The following is a 12,544-nucleotide window of genomic DNA, read 5'->3' on the forward strand; positions in this document are numbered from 1 at the left end:
TTTGCCATGAGACCTTTTATTTCTAAGTCGTTTATCGACAATATTAATGACATCGATTGAAGTTTTAGTTATGTTCCCCTGTCCTAATATTTTGTCATTAAGACCGAGAGAATAAGCTGTTTGAAGTCTTTTTATCCAAAATAATTCGCGAACTTCACGTGATTTTTCAAATTGCTTGTGTGATTCTCCTGGTTGTTTCTGAACGGTTTCAAGTGGTTGGAATTTAATAAATTTTAGATTGTGATTATGCTTATCTAAATGTTGATATATCAAACTTTTGAATTTTTTAGGTCTACGAAAGCGGTAAAGGTGTTCTCTATCTTAAAAAATAGTTGTTAATAAATATATAGATATCGAAACCAAAATTGTTTTAGATGTTTTTTAGAATTGAAAAGATGTTTGCCTCAGTTTGGATACTAGGCCTTCTACATGAATTTTTATTAAGACTGATAATATTAAACCTAAACAATATAAAGTGTTAATTAATATGTATGAGCGCACTGAAGTCTCGGTTAAATATAAAGTTGTCATGGTCACTGAAAAAAGATATTTCAATTGTACTTGTTTGTTGTTTTTTTTATAGAATAAATGATACAAATTGTAATGATGTATCACATTTTTAAAAATAAAATTGATGTTTTTTCTTTCTGCTAAAAACTTTTTCAGAAAAAGTAACAGAACTTCTCTCTATCTTAAAAAAATAGTTGTTAATAAATATATAGATATCGAAACCAAAATTGTTTTAGATGTTTTTTAGAATTGAAAAGATGTTTGCCTCAGTTTGGATACTAGGCCTTCTACATGAATTTTTATTAAGACTGATAATATTAAACCTAAACAATATAAAGTGTTAATTAATATGTATGAGCGCACTGAAGTCTCGGTTAAATATAAAGTTGTCATGGTCACTGAAAAAAAAATATTTCAATTGTACTTGTTTGTTGGTTTTTTTTTATAGAATAAATGATACAAAATGTAATGATGTATCACATTTTTAAAAATAAAATTGATGTTTTTTCTTTCTGCTAAAAACTTTGAACAAAACTCATTCTAAAATATGATTTCAGCATTTCTTTTAATGTTATTAAGTTGTGAACGAATGGTAAAAGTACTGGACAAGATTTAATTTGTTATGAAATAGATAAAACACAGTAGCCAAGTGATGTTAACTACGTTAGCTTTATATTTTAACCTAATATTATATTGTTCAATTTATCCAGATGAGTGGAATAAATCTCTATTGAATTGTTTAATTAAGAATAAGGTGTTAATAGCAGACTGATAATAATTTTGAAGATAAAATGAATCCATCACAATTTCGATTCAGAAAGAGTAACAGAACTTCTCTCTATCTTAAAAAATAGTTGTTAATAAATATATAGATATCGAAACCAAAATTGTTTTAGATGTTTTTTAGAATTGAAAAGATGTTTGCCTCAGTTTGGATACTAGGCCTTCTACATGAATTTTTATTAAGACTGATAATATTAAACCTAAACAATATAAAGTGTTAATTAATATGTATGAGCGCACTGAAGTCTTGGTTAAATATAAAGAAAACATATCTGATTCTGTATCTTTAGAAAGAGGCCCAAAACAAGGTGATAGTTGAAGCCCCAACTTTTTAATACATAATATTTACCTAGTTCTGTGCTGTCATTAATCTGTTTTTGTAAATGAGAAAACGTTAAATTATTTCGGTTTTCAGTTTCCTCATTTTTCTTTTCAATATCGTGTAAATAAGAAAACTTTAAGTTGTTTCGGTTTTCAGTTACCTCCAAGTTCATCGCAAAATCAATTTGATTCTTATGAATATAGCTCAACTTTATGCCTACGTAATTTTGTGACTCCCTTGTTTCATTTATAAGATTATCCACGCGGTGATCTATAGTTCTAACGGACGTGATATAATCATTTTCTAGTTGCTTAATGTTTCTTTGGGTGCGAACTTTAAGATCAGTCAGCGAACTTGTAGTCATATTGTATAATGCCAGAAAGTCCTGACTGCGTGCACGTTCATTCATACTCAAAGAATTTGTCTGTGCAGAGATTGTTAATACTTTTTGTTGTAAAGTTTTGATTTCTTGAAGTGGTTGAATGCTACCTAACTGTTTTAAGTTAGAAATTTCTTGGCTAACCAATACAGATTCGTTTCTTAAGACTGCTGATTCTCTCCCTTGAATGGACAATTTTGTCAGAACAACATTATGTAATCCTATTTTGCACCAGTAACAGTTTATCGAGTTGTTTCGTTTTGTTCGTAACTAACTGGAGTTCAGTTTCCACCTGATTGTATTTGTTCTGCAATATAGTGTTTTCGTTTTTCAAGTTATTGTAATTTTGCTCCAGACCTTTATATTTTTCTACAATTTTTAATACATCCTGGTTAGTCTCATTGATTTTAGCAACGTCTGATAATTTCGTATCAAGCAGTTCCAGTTTCTCCTGCAGCTGAACGGTAAGCAGGACAAAGGAATTGTCTATATCATGTCTAAGTGTAAAAGTGTCTAGTTGTAGATTTTCCATTTTCTGCTGCAGCCGTTTCTCTTCTTCAAAAAACTTTGACAATGTCATGTACTGATTGGCGGGTAAAGTTTGTCCTCCATTACTTTGTTGATTGTTCAGAAGGAAACTTTTAACGGTAGTGAAAAAAATGAAATAAAACACCAACATATTGTTCACATTCATACTATCGAATACCAAAACGAAAGTCGTTTTGTCATTTTATCTATACACGAACTTGGTATATTTACTTTTTGATAAGTATCACATGTATATACTGAACATGTGATGTGTGTAATTTTGCAATAAAATAAACTTTTATCTTCAAGTTGAAAAATATCTAGTATTGATTAGTCATAACAATGATTAGTCATATGTAAAAGTTATAGACCTTAGTGGGCGTTTTTGACCATTCAATTTTAATGTGTACTTTTACAAACATAAGGATCTGGTAATTAATTGTCTTGTTACAGCCCATTTGAATAATAAAATCATTGTGTTGAAAAGGAATGTTTCCTCTAAATGTTCTTCGTTTTATTTAACAAAAGGCACAATATTTTATATTTTTAACATCTATCTTAAAATTCAAAGTCTAAATTTGAATATATTAAAAAAAAAACGCACATTTAAATAAAACAGCTTCAAACAATGTTTAGCTTTCGGAATATATGCAAACCATTTTGGATATTTATTGTCTGCTAAGGGCAAATAATCTTTTTCGTAAGCAATGATTATTATTAAGAATAACAAGGTCAATCTCTATGGTGATTATTCAAATTTTCAAAATATGCTTACATTTCAAATTTTTATCATACATGTATCTTGCTACTATATTTAATTTCATTAGTTAAAATTTGGTTGCGACGTTCACCCACAAATCATTTTGCTGTTATGTATACTTACAGACAGTTGAACATTAATTGAATATCATACAGAGAAATAAAAAAACTAGGTGATATGGTGTGAATGCTAATAAGAAAGATATCCATCAATATATACCAATATATAATGAATTTACAACGGGTGCAATATGTGGAGCAGGATCTGCGTACCCTTCCCAAGCACCGCAGATAACCCCCGGATTTTTGTAGTGTTCGTGCTGCTCAGTCTTTAGATTTTTATGTTGTCTTTTCGTCGTTTTTCGTTTTTTGCTAGGGCATTTGGCAGCTTGTTTTCGACTTCTGAGTTTTAATATACCTTTAGTATTGTTCGCCTTTATTACATATGTTTGGAGATCCCATTCATGACGCGAAAAAAGTCAGTCGAAGCAATTATCTAAACCAATCTGCTAAACTTAATTAAACCATTGTCGTGACGTCAGCCTATTCATTTATCGTGGATTCTTTTTCTAGAATCAACGCTTTCTAAATCTGTCGTGAAATGGATTCACCAAATTATATTCAATTGTTTTCTTTGTGTGCCTAATTTCATTAACTTTGAATTAGCTAATTTACTGATTTCTGTTCACTAATAGAATTAATTTAAAAACTTACCTTTAATTTTTGTAATTTTTATATGCCTTCACTGGGAATCGAACCCGTCCTTGAAATATGTTATGAGTGACTGACATCAACATATCGACGAAACCTCTCGACTACCAATTAGTTACAATTTAAATGCCTATTTTATATATATCAATGAACATATGATATACATCAGTACAACGGATACACAGGGCTTGTACCTTTATATATACATAATAGGCAATCGTATAGTATAAGTTGGCAGCCGCGAGGTTAGCATGGTTAAGATCAATGAGTTAAAGAGTTAAGTTAAAGGTAGGGACTTGTCGGTTTAGGTTCGAATCCCTGTATTCTCTTTGTTGTCCCTATTCTTTAGTTTTTCTTTCTAATTTTGTATGTAATTGTGGATATTTTTGTAATAATAGCGAGTTTTACCGTTTTTTTTTTTGTTTTTTTTTATTATTGGCTGTTTCACATATTTGAAACGAAAATGATTACATTCAATTTGTCCATTTTTTGTTTTATAAATATAGTAAGATTTCATCTGTTTTACTAATGTTTATTCGCAAGTTCGCGAGTAAATCGTATGTGTCTAGAATTAGGCTTCTTGCTAGAAATTTCGGTAGCATACTTATTATAATATACTTTATATATGCTCTTTGGTCAGGTTGTTGTCTCTTTAAACATTCCCCATTTCCATTCTCAATTTTATTAGAAATAAGTTCGAATATGTCTTACTTTGTAAACACAGATAATATCCAGATGCCTGATAATTTAAAGGCAGACGTGTTGTGTTATATTTGTATTTTTCTAACCAATTAATTGTGATCTTATATTTAGTAATGCATCGTTGAACATGATACCATGGTTATTTAAACTCACTTACAATACCTTCTAATTAAGAAAAGGCTTTAATTTTGAAAAGACATCAACACAATAGTTTAAGTTATAGATACAATGAATAAAGCGTTGATTCATTGTATTTATATTACGTAATTCACTGGACTTCAATTAGAACAATGTTAAATGCATAAGCATGGTACAAAACAACGGGGAACAGTATTAAACAAGTTGACTCCGCGCTTTTTTTTCTAAATAAAGATTAAGAAAGTATGACAAAAATACTGAAATCCAAGGCAAAATCAAAAAAGAGAAGTCCGTAAAAACTGACAAAATTAAACGCTTTCAAACAAACAAGTGAAAAACAACTGACATATGCTTGACTTGGTCCATGCATTTTCCGAAGAAAACGGTAAGTTAAACTTGGTTTTAGAGCTAGTAAAACCTTCCACTTCTATGACAGTTGTTTATAGTTTCGTTATATTGACAAAATTGGGTAAGCAGTCCATGCAGATATAAAAGGTATATGTGACAATAAACTGTGTAAATAAAGGCAACAGTAGTATACCGCTGTTTAAAAGTCATAAATCGATTAAGCAAAAACAAATCCGGGTTACAAGCTAAAACCGAGGGAAACGCATCAACTATAGGAGGAAAACAACGGAACAACAGAAACACTGAACTGCAACAAAAAACAAACGCCAACATTCATATATGGAACGCCACAGCTGTCTGATGTGGAACTCTGATATTACGTTATGCTGTTTTATTATTACTTGATGATAGTTTGTCTTTACATAATATGGTTTTGACATTACGTAATGATGTTTTGATATAACTCAATATGGAATAGTCATTACTTAATGATTTTCCGATATTACATGATATGGTTTCGTATTGACTTGATATAGTTTTGTCATTACTTAATATGGTTTTGTCATTGCTCGATGTGGTTTCACCATTATTTAATGTGGTTGTGTCATTAGGCAATGTGGTTTTAACATTACTTGATGTGTATGTGACTTAACGTAATGTAGTTGTTTCATTACATAATGTGGTTTTGTTATTTCGTAATGATGATTTGTCAATTCTTTATATAGCTTTAACATTACGTAATGATGTTTCAAAATTTGACGATTTTACACTACATGATGTGTTTGTTTCTGAATTTGATGTGGTCATGTCATTCTTTGATGTGGTTATCCCATTACTACTACGAGGTAAAACCACGTGACAGTTTTGGGAAAAATATGTTCTATTTTAGACCAATTTCCATATGTCGTTTGTGTAATGCGCTTTGGATGAGTACCGCTATCCATTAAGTTAAAGTTCAAATTAAACTTCAAGTTGTTGTTCAGACTTATTTGTTATGAAAAATAGGAACGGCAGACAAAAATAAGAAAAAAAGTACTAAAAAATTAACAGTAATTCGGACATAAGGGGGACATCCCCAAACCATTTGGTCCTGTCGTTTTTTCCTTAATTCTCAAATGGAAGCTGTAAATTAATAAATAAATTAAAGATTCTTGTTAACCTTGTGTCGCGCCTGATAATTCTGCTGTCAGCGTAAAAGCGTTATGTTGACTGACTGTACATTAACCGGTACACTTAACGGGGGAAAAAATGTTTTTCTGTAGATGCTTTTATCTTGATCTTGAAGAATAACTCCTATACAAGATTTATAACATTTCATGGAGGTTTACAAATTTATCATGTCAAAACAGCTTAATTCGGTAATATTTAATGCATTTAAAAAAAAAACCTTATATAGAAATAAAGAAATGTGGTATGATTGCCAATGAAACAACTCTCAACCACATACCAAGTTTCGAGTTGAACTTCGAGTTTAAGTCACATTTAAAGATAGAGTTCCGAATTACAATTCGACTTCAACTTTGAATTTGAGTCACCTTTTGACGTCGAGTTCGAGGTAAACCCTTAATTGAGTCTCATTTAGATTAAGATAAAGAGTTGAAATTCGAGTTATCTAATATGAGTTCTATTTTTTTATGGCGGATCAAAAGCTTTTGCTCGAGCTTCCGAAAAGAGTGTTCAGGGGTAGGTATGCGTACAAAAGATAAACAATTTTACAGCATACAAAACACAACATAGCGGTACTCATCCAAAGCGCATTACACAAACGACATATGAAAATCGGTCTAAAAATAGAACATATTTTTTCTAAAATGATCACGTGGTTTTACCTCGTAGTAGTAATGGGATAACCACATCAAAAAATGACATGACCACATCAAATACTGAAACAAACACATCATGTAGTGTAAAATCGTCAAATTTTGAAACATCATTACGTAATGTTAAAGCCATATAAAGAATTGACAAACCATCATTACGAAATAACAAAACCACATCATGTAATGAAACAACTACATTACGTTAAGTCACATACACATCAAGTTATGTTAAAACCACATTGCCTAATGACACAACCACATTAAATAATGGTGAAACCACATCGAGTAATGACAAAACCATATTAAGTAATGACAAAACTATATCAAGTCAATACGAAACCATATCATGTAAAATCGGAATATCATTAAGTAATGACTATTCCATATTGAGTTATATCGAAACATCATTACATAATGTCAAAACCATATTATGTAAAGACAAACTATCATCGAGTAATAATAGAACAACATAACGTAATATCAGAGATCCACATAAGACAGCTGTGGCGTTCCATATTCATACAAACGGACTATTTGATAACAGCTGCCATATTCCTGACTTGGTACAGGACATTTTAAGAAAAAATGGTGGGTTGAACCTGGTTTTATGGCTAGCCAAACTTCCCGCTGATATGGCAATGTTAAAAATACCGCTTAAATGACAACATTACGTAAATATACATCACAGACATAAAACACAATTGGCTAAAAAAGTTCAAACAATTATACAAATTAATCGAACAAAGAGGCCAACAAAAGAATGTAGTAAACAGTAATAACTCATCATAGATGACAATACCAATATTTTGTACGCTATCTGCACGTCTAGTCTACAACCGACTCATCAGTGACGTAAATTAGACAATTACGTCACCAACAAAAACAAAGTATTTGTCGTCGATAGTTCATACCTTATATAGATACACTATCTGGAACAGGTAAAAACTGAGTCTATAGAAATGCTAGGGTAAAGAAGATAAAAACAACACTTTAAAAAACCTTTTTGTCCGAATCGCACCTCAGTACCAACCTGCAAAAGAAGTGCCCAAAGTTGAAAAGTCAAAAACCCGAAGGCGGGATGCATAAATACCGAGTGACGTCAAAATACATATGACCAAAAGAAACATTACAGCACGAAGATACTCATGAATTTTCGCAGGAACAGGGGCATACGGGCGAACGCAGTGGACATAGCGTTAGTTCTTTATACACACAAGAGTGCACGCGCTGAAATGTCTCGCCTGCTTTACTGACCATTAATTTTATATTTGATAGTCCTTAATATAAGGCTTGACTACAAGTATCACATAAACTTAACATGATCCAAGAAAATGAGGTCAAGGTCAGATAAACCAACTGGAAAGACATATACACCTTACAATTATTCCATACACCAAATATAGTTGACCTATTGCTTATAGTTTCTTAGAAACGAACCTAACCAAGAAAACTTAACATCGACCAATGAACCATGAAAATGAGGTCAAGGTCAGATGACAATGCTAGACAGACATATACACCTTACAATCATTCCATATACCAAATATAGTTGACCTATTGCTTATAGTTTAAGAAAAATAGACCAAAACATAAAAAAAACTTTACACTGAACAAGAACCGTGAAAATGAGGTCTGCAAGACTGACATGTTCATCGTAAAATATTTAAATACACCAAAAATAGTTAGCTTATTGCATATAGTATTAGAAAAAAAGACAAAAACACAAAAACTTAACTTTAACCACTGAACCATGAAAATGAGGTCAAGGTCAGATGACAACTGCCAGTTGGACATGTACACCTTACAATCATTCCATACACCAAATATGGTAGACCTATTGCTGATTGTATCTGAGATGTGGACTTGACCACGAAAACTTAACCTTGTTCACTGATCCATTAAATGAAGTCAAGGTCAGATGAAAAAAACTGTCTGACAGGCACAAGGACCTTGCAAGGTACGCACATACTAAATATAGTTATCCGATTACTCCCAATAAGAGAGAAATAAACATTACAAAAAATCTTAACTTTTTTTCAAGTAGTCACTGAACCGTGAAAATGAGGTCAATGACAATGGACATATGACAGACGGAAACTTCATAACATAACGGATATATATACAAAGTATAACTATAAACAAAAAATTTATTCATTTTGTAAAAAAAATATTTCCGTACCCCCTGTACTCCTTATAGCAAAATTTTGATATTTACATGTGTACGTTATTTCATTTAACGCCATTTTGTCCAAGGTTATAGTTGTCTTTCTGATATTGTTTTACATCTCCCCATTTTTATTAATACTGTATTTATATTGTGTCATAGATCAAATGTATTCGTTCAGTGTATATTTACTTAATTTTTTTTTGTTATTATGTGTTTTTGATTGAGTTAAGCCATTTTAATTGCTATTTTATAGTGTGTCTTTCTACATTGTAATGTTACACCACTACTTCAGGTCAGAATGAATTTTGGCGCCTGATAAAACGTTTAAACCCACTGCATTTGTTTGCATCTGTCCTAAGTTAGGAACCTGTTGTTCAGGGGTTGTCGTTTGTTGATGTGGTTCATAAGTGTTTCTCGTTTCTCGTTTTTTATATAGATTAGACCGTTGGTTTTCCTGTTTGAATGGTTTTACTCTAGTTATTTTTTAAGGCCCTTTATAGCTTGCTGTTTGGTGTGAGCCAAGGCTCCGTGTTGAAGGCCGTACTTTGAACTATACTGGTTTACTTTTTACTAATTGTGACTTGGATGGAGAGTTGTCTTATTGGCCCTCATACCACATCTTCTTATATCTAAATACATGATATATGAAGCATCCAGGACTTCCGCTTTCTAAAATATAAAGCTTTTAAGTAGTTAGTTAACGCCGCCGCCGCCGCCGCCACCGCTGCCGCCGGATCAATATCCCTATGTCGAGCTTTCTGCGAGAGAAGTCGCAGGCTCGACAAAAACTATCAAATAGGTGTACATATCTCTACACATTATATTAGAACGTTATTGAACATGTAGAATTTGAAAAAAATGGGACCACAGAGCAACTAATAAAAACTGGGCAAAGTATTATTTTTTTAAATTATGTAAGCAACATAGGCTACAGACTGAAACAGATTAACACAGCTCGGTGACACTCTGCTACTCTGAATAAATATTAGAAAGGAATAAAGGGACACAGGCGGGAAATTAAACACAACATTCTTTTTATTAAAGTTCAGAAATATTGACTTCAGACTGACACAAGAAAACTCATCGCTTTATCTCATCAAACTCATCAAAATACCAGGCTCGCTTTTGATCGAATTGCTGCAGATTCATCCGTGACACTCGAAATAAATAAGTTCAAAAGGCAAATGAAATAACGAAGTTGAAGAGAATTAATTTTTGTATAACCTGAAAAACTAAAGTTTATTTACCCCAGGGAATAGATTGCCTCCACCGTATTGGGCACAACTGTTTTTGAGGTTTTTGAGTTTTGGGTTTTTAATGTTTCTGAACTTCGTATTTGATTTGTTGTGTATATTTATTTTCTGTCCCCGCAACCTGTCTATCACTTAAATTAAAGTTAAAACAGACATTTTTTTTCAAAATTCCCTATCATTTCAATATAATTTCCGTGACCCGTATCCGATTTCTTTAGTATAATATTCAAATAAGCAAAGTGGCGTTGATTTCTGGATGTGCCAACTGTGTTTATTCGCACGTCACTGGTGAGTCTCATATTGACGAAAGGCGCGTCTGGCGTTCCAAATTATAAGCCTTGTATTTTTATTGAGCTTTGAGTTGACTTAGTTAAAGCACCAAAAGTATTAATTTGTCCAAGTGATTTATTTTTTATTTGTATTTCTAATCATTTCAAATCTGAATAGGATTGTTTCTTCGAAATGTAATATAATTTGAGAAATAATATTTTTTACGAATTGCTTCTGTTAATTGTGAATTAACTATTGCAAATGAATTGTCAGACAACTCTTCAAATAATGCACTGTTTATATTGGAAGTTTTGTCTGATTATACACATCGACTGGAATAACTATCACATTAACTGATTATGCGAGCCATTTAAAATTTGTGTAATTTACAAATATATGGCAGCTGATACAATATATGAATAAAATGTTCCCATATATATCCTCCAAGCATCATTAACAAACAAACAAAAATCATGCAATCATTTCAAACAAACTGTATTGTCATGTTTAAAAGCTATTAATAATATAATTTTTGTCGTTATATCTCTACCTACGTGTATCATTACAAAGTAGTTTCAATTCGTCCTTGAGGCCTTTGTGGCCGAGCGGTCTAAGTAGTCGAACTACTATATCAATAGCCTGTCCACGCTGGGATTATGAGTTCGAATCCCGCATGTAGGAGGTGCGATCGACTTCACTCTTAATTGACTAGGATTGTCATTTTCCATATCGAAGGTCGGTGGTTCTTTCATCATAGTGCAGAAAGAGGCGATAAACACCAATCAATCGATTCGTCCTGCATAACTTAATCCTTGCATCATGCAAAGATAATATAGCAATTACCAATAAATGAAAAGCTGAAAGGAAATGATATACAGAGTTCATGCAAATTTGCATTTTAATTTTTTTTATCCTTGCCTTATATGTCCCAGGATTGTATGTTTAGTGTATTACTGTAAGGCGGGCTATTTTCGGGGGGGGGGTAAATTTTCGCTTATTTTCGCGGATAGAACGAAATCGCCAAAATAAATTCCGCCAATTTAAAAGTGTACATGCAATGGTATTGTATAAAATGTTTGAATCCGCCAAAATATTTTGTATACCTTATTCAATGAAAATCGCGAAATTTTACACCCGCGAAAATAATCCGCTATACGGTATTCCTTTATCTTATAATAACATGCGCACTCTTAAGCCAATGGATAGTGTGATATGATATTGTTAACCGAGATTGAAAATGGGTCTTTTTATAAAGACAATTTTGTTTTAATCATTAAGTATGCGCAATTCACGAACTTCATTAAGACTTCATTTAAAAACACTACTCAGGCAGAATTATCGTGATGAACGACTGGAATTGAGATAACACTAGTTTGTACTGTCACCATCACACATTGGTTGATCGTTACAATTTGTAAGTGTCTCAACTCACATGGTCGAACCGGTAATAGTGTTCAATTGGCGTTAATGGACATTTGAGATCTATATCTATAAATTCAAAATATCACAACTCATTAGAAAAAATAGCTTATCAAAGATATTAGGCTTGCGTTTGGTCGACATGAGACTAATCAGTGGCGCTCGAATTTAAAAAGTTGGAAAGCCAAATGAAATAACGAAGTTGAAATGTATTGACGCCGGCATTTCCGAAAAAATTGACCCAAATATTTCTAAGGTGATCTAGGCCTGGCAGTGGTTTAAATCCTTAGTGTTTCAAAGATTTTAGTAATTTATTGATCTTGAATGTACGGTAAATAGTTATCAAAGGTACCAGGCTTATAATTTGATACGCCAGATGCTCGTTTCGTCTACACAAGACTCATCAGTGATGCTCAGATCAAAATAGTTAGAAAA

The sequence above is a fragment of the Mytilus californianus genome, unplaced genomic scaffold (assembly GCF_021869535.1).
Source record: "Mytilus californianus isolate M0D057914Y unplaced genomic scaffold, xbMytCali1.0.p SCAF_8, whole genome shotgun sequence".
Classification (NCBI taxonomy): domain Eukaryota; kingdom Metazoa; phylum Mollusca; class Bivalvia; order Mytilida; family Mytilidae; genus Mytilus; species Mytilus californianus.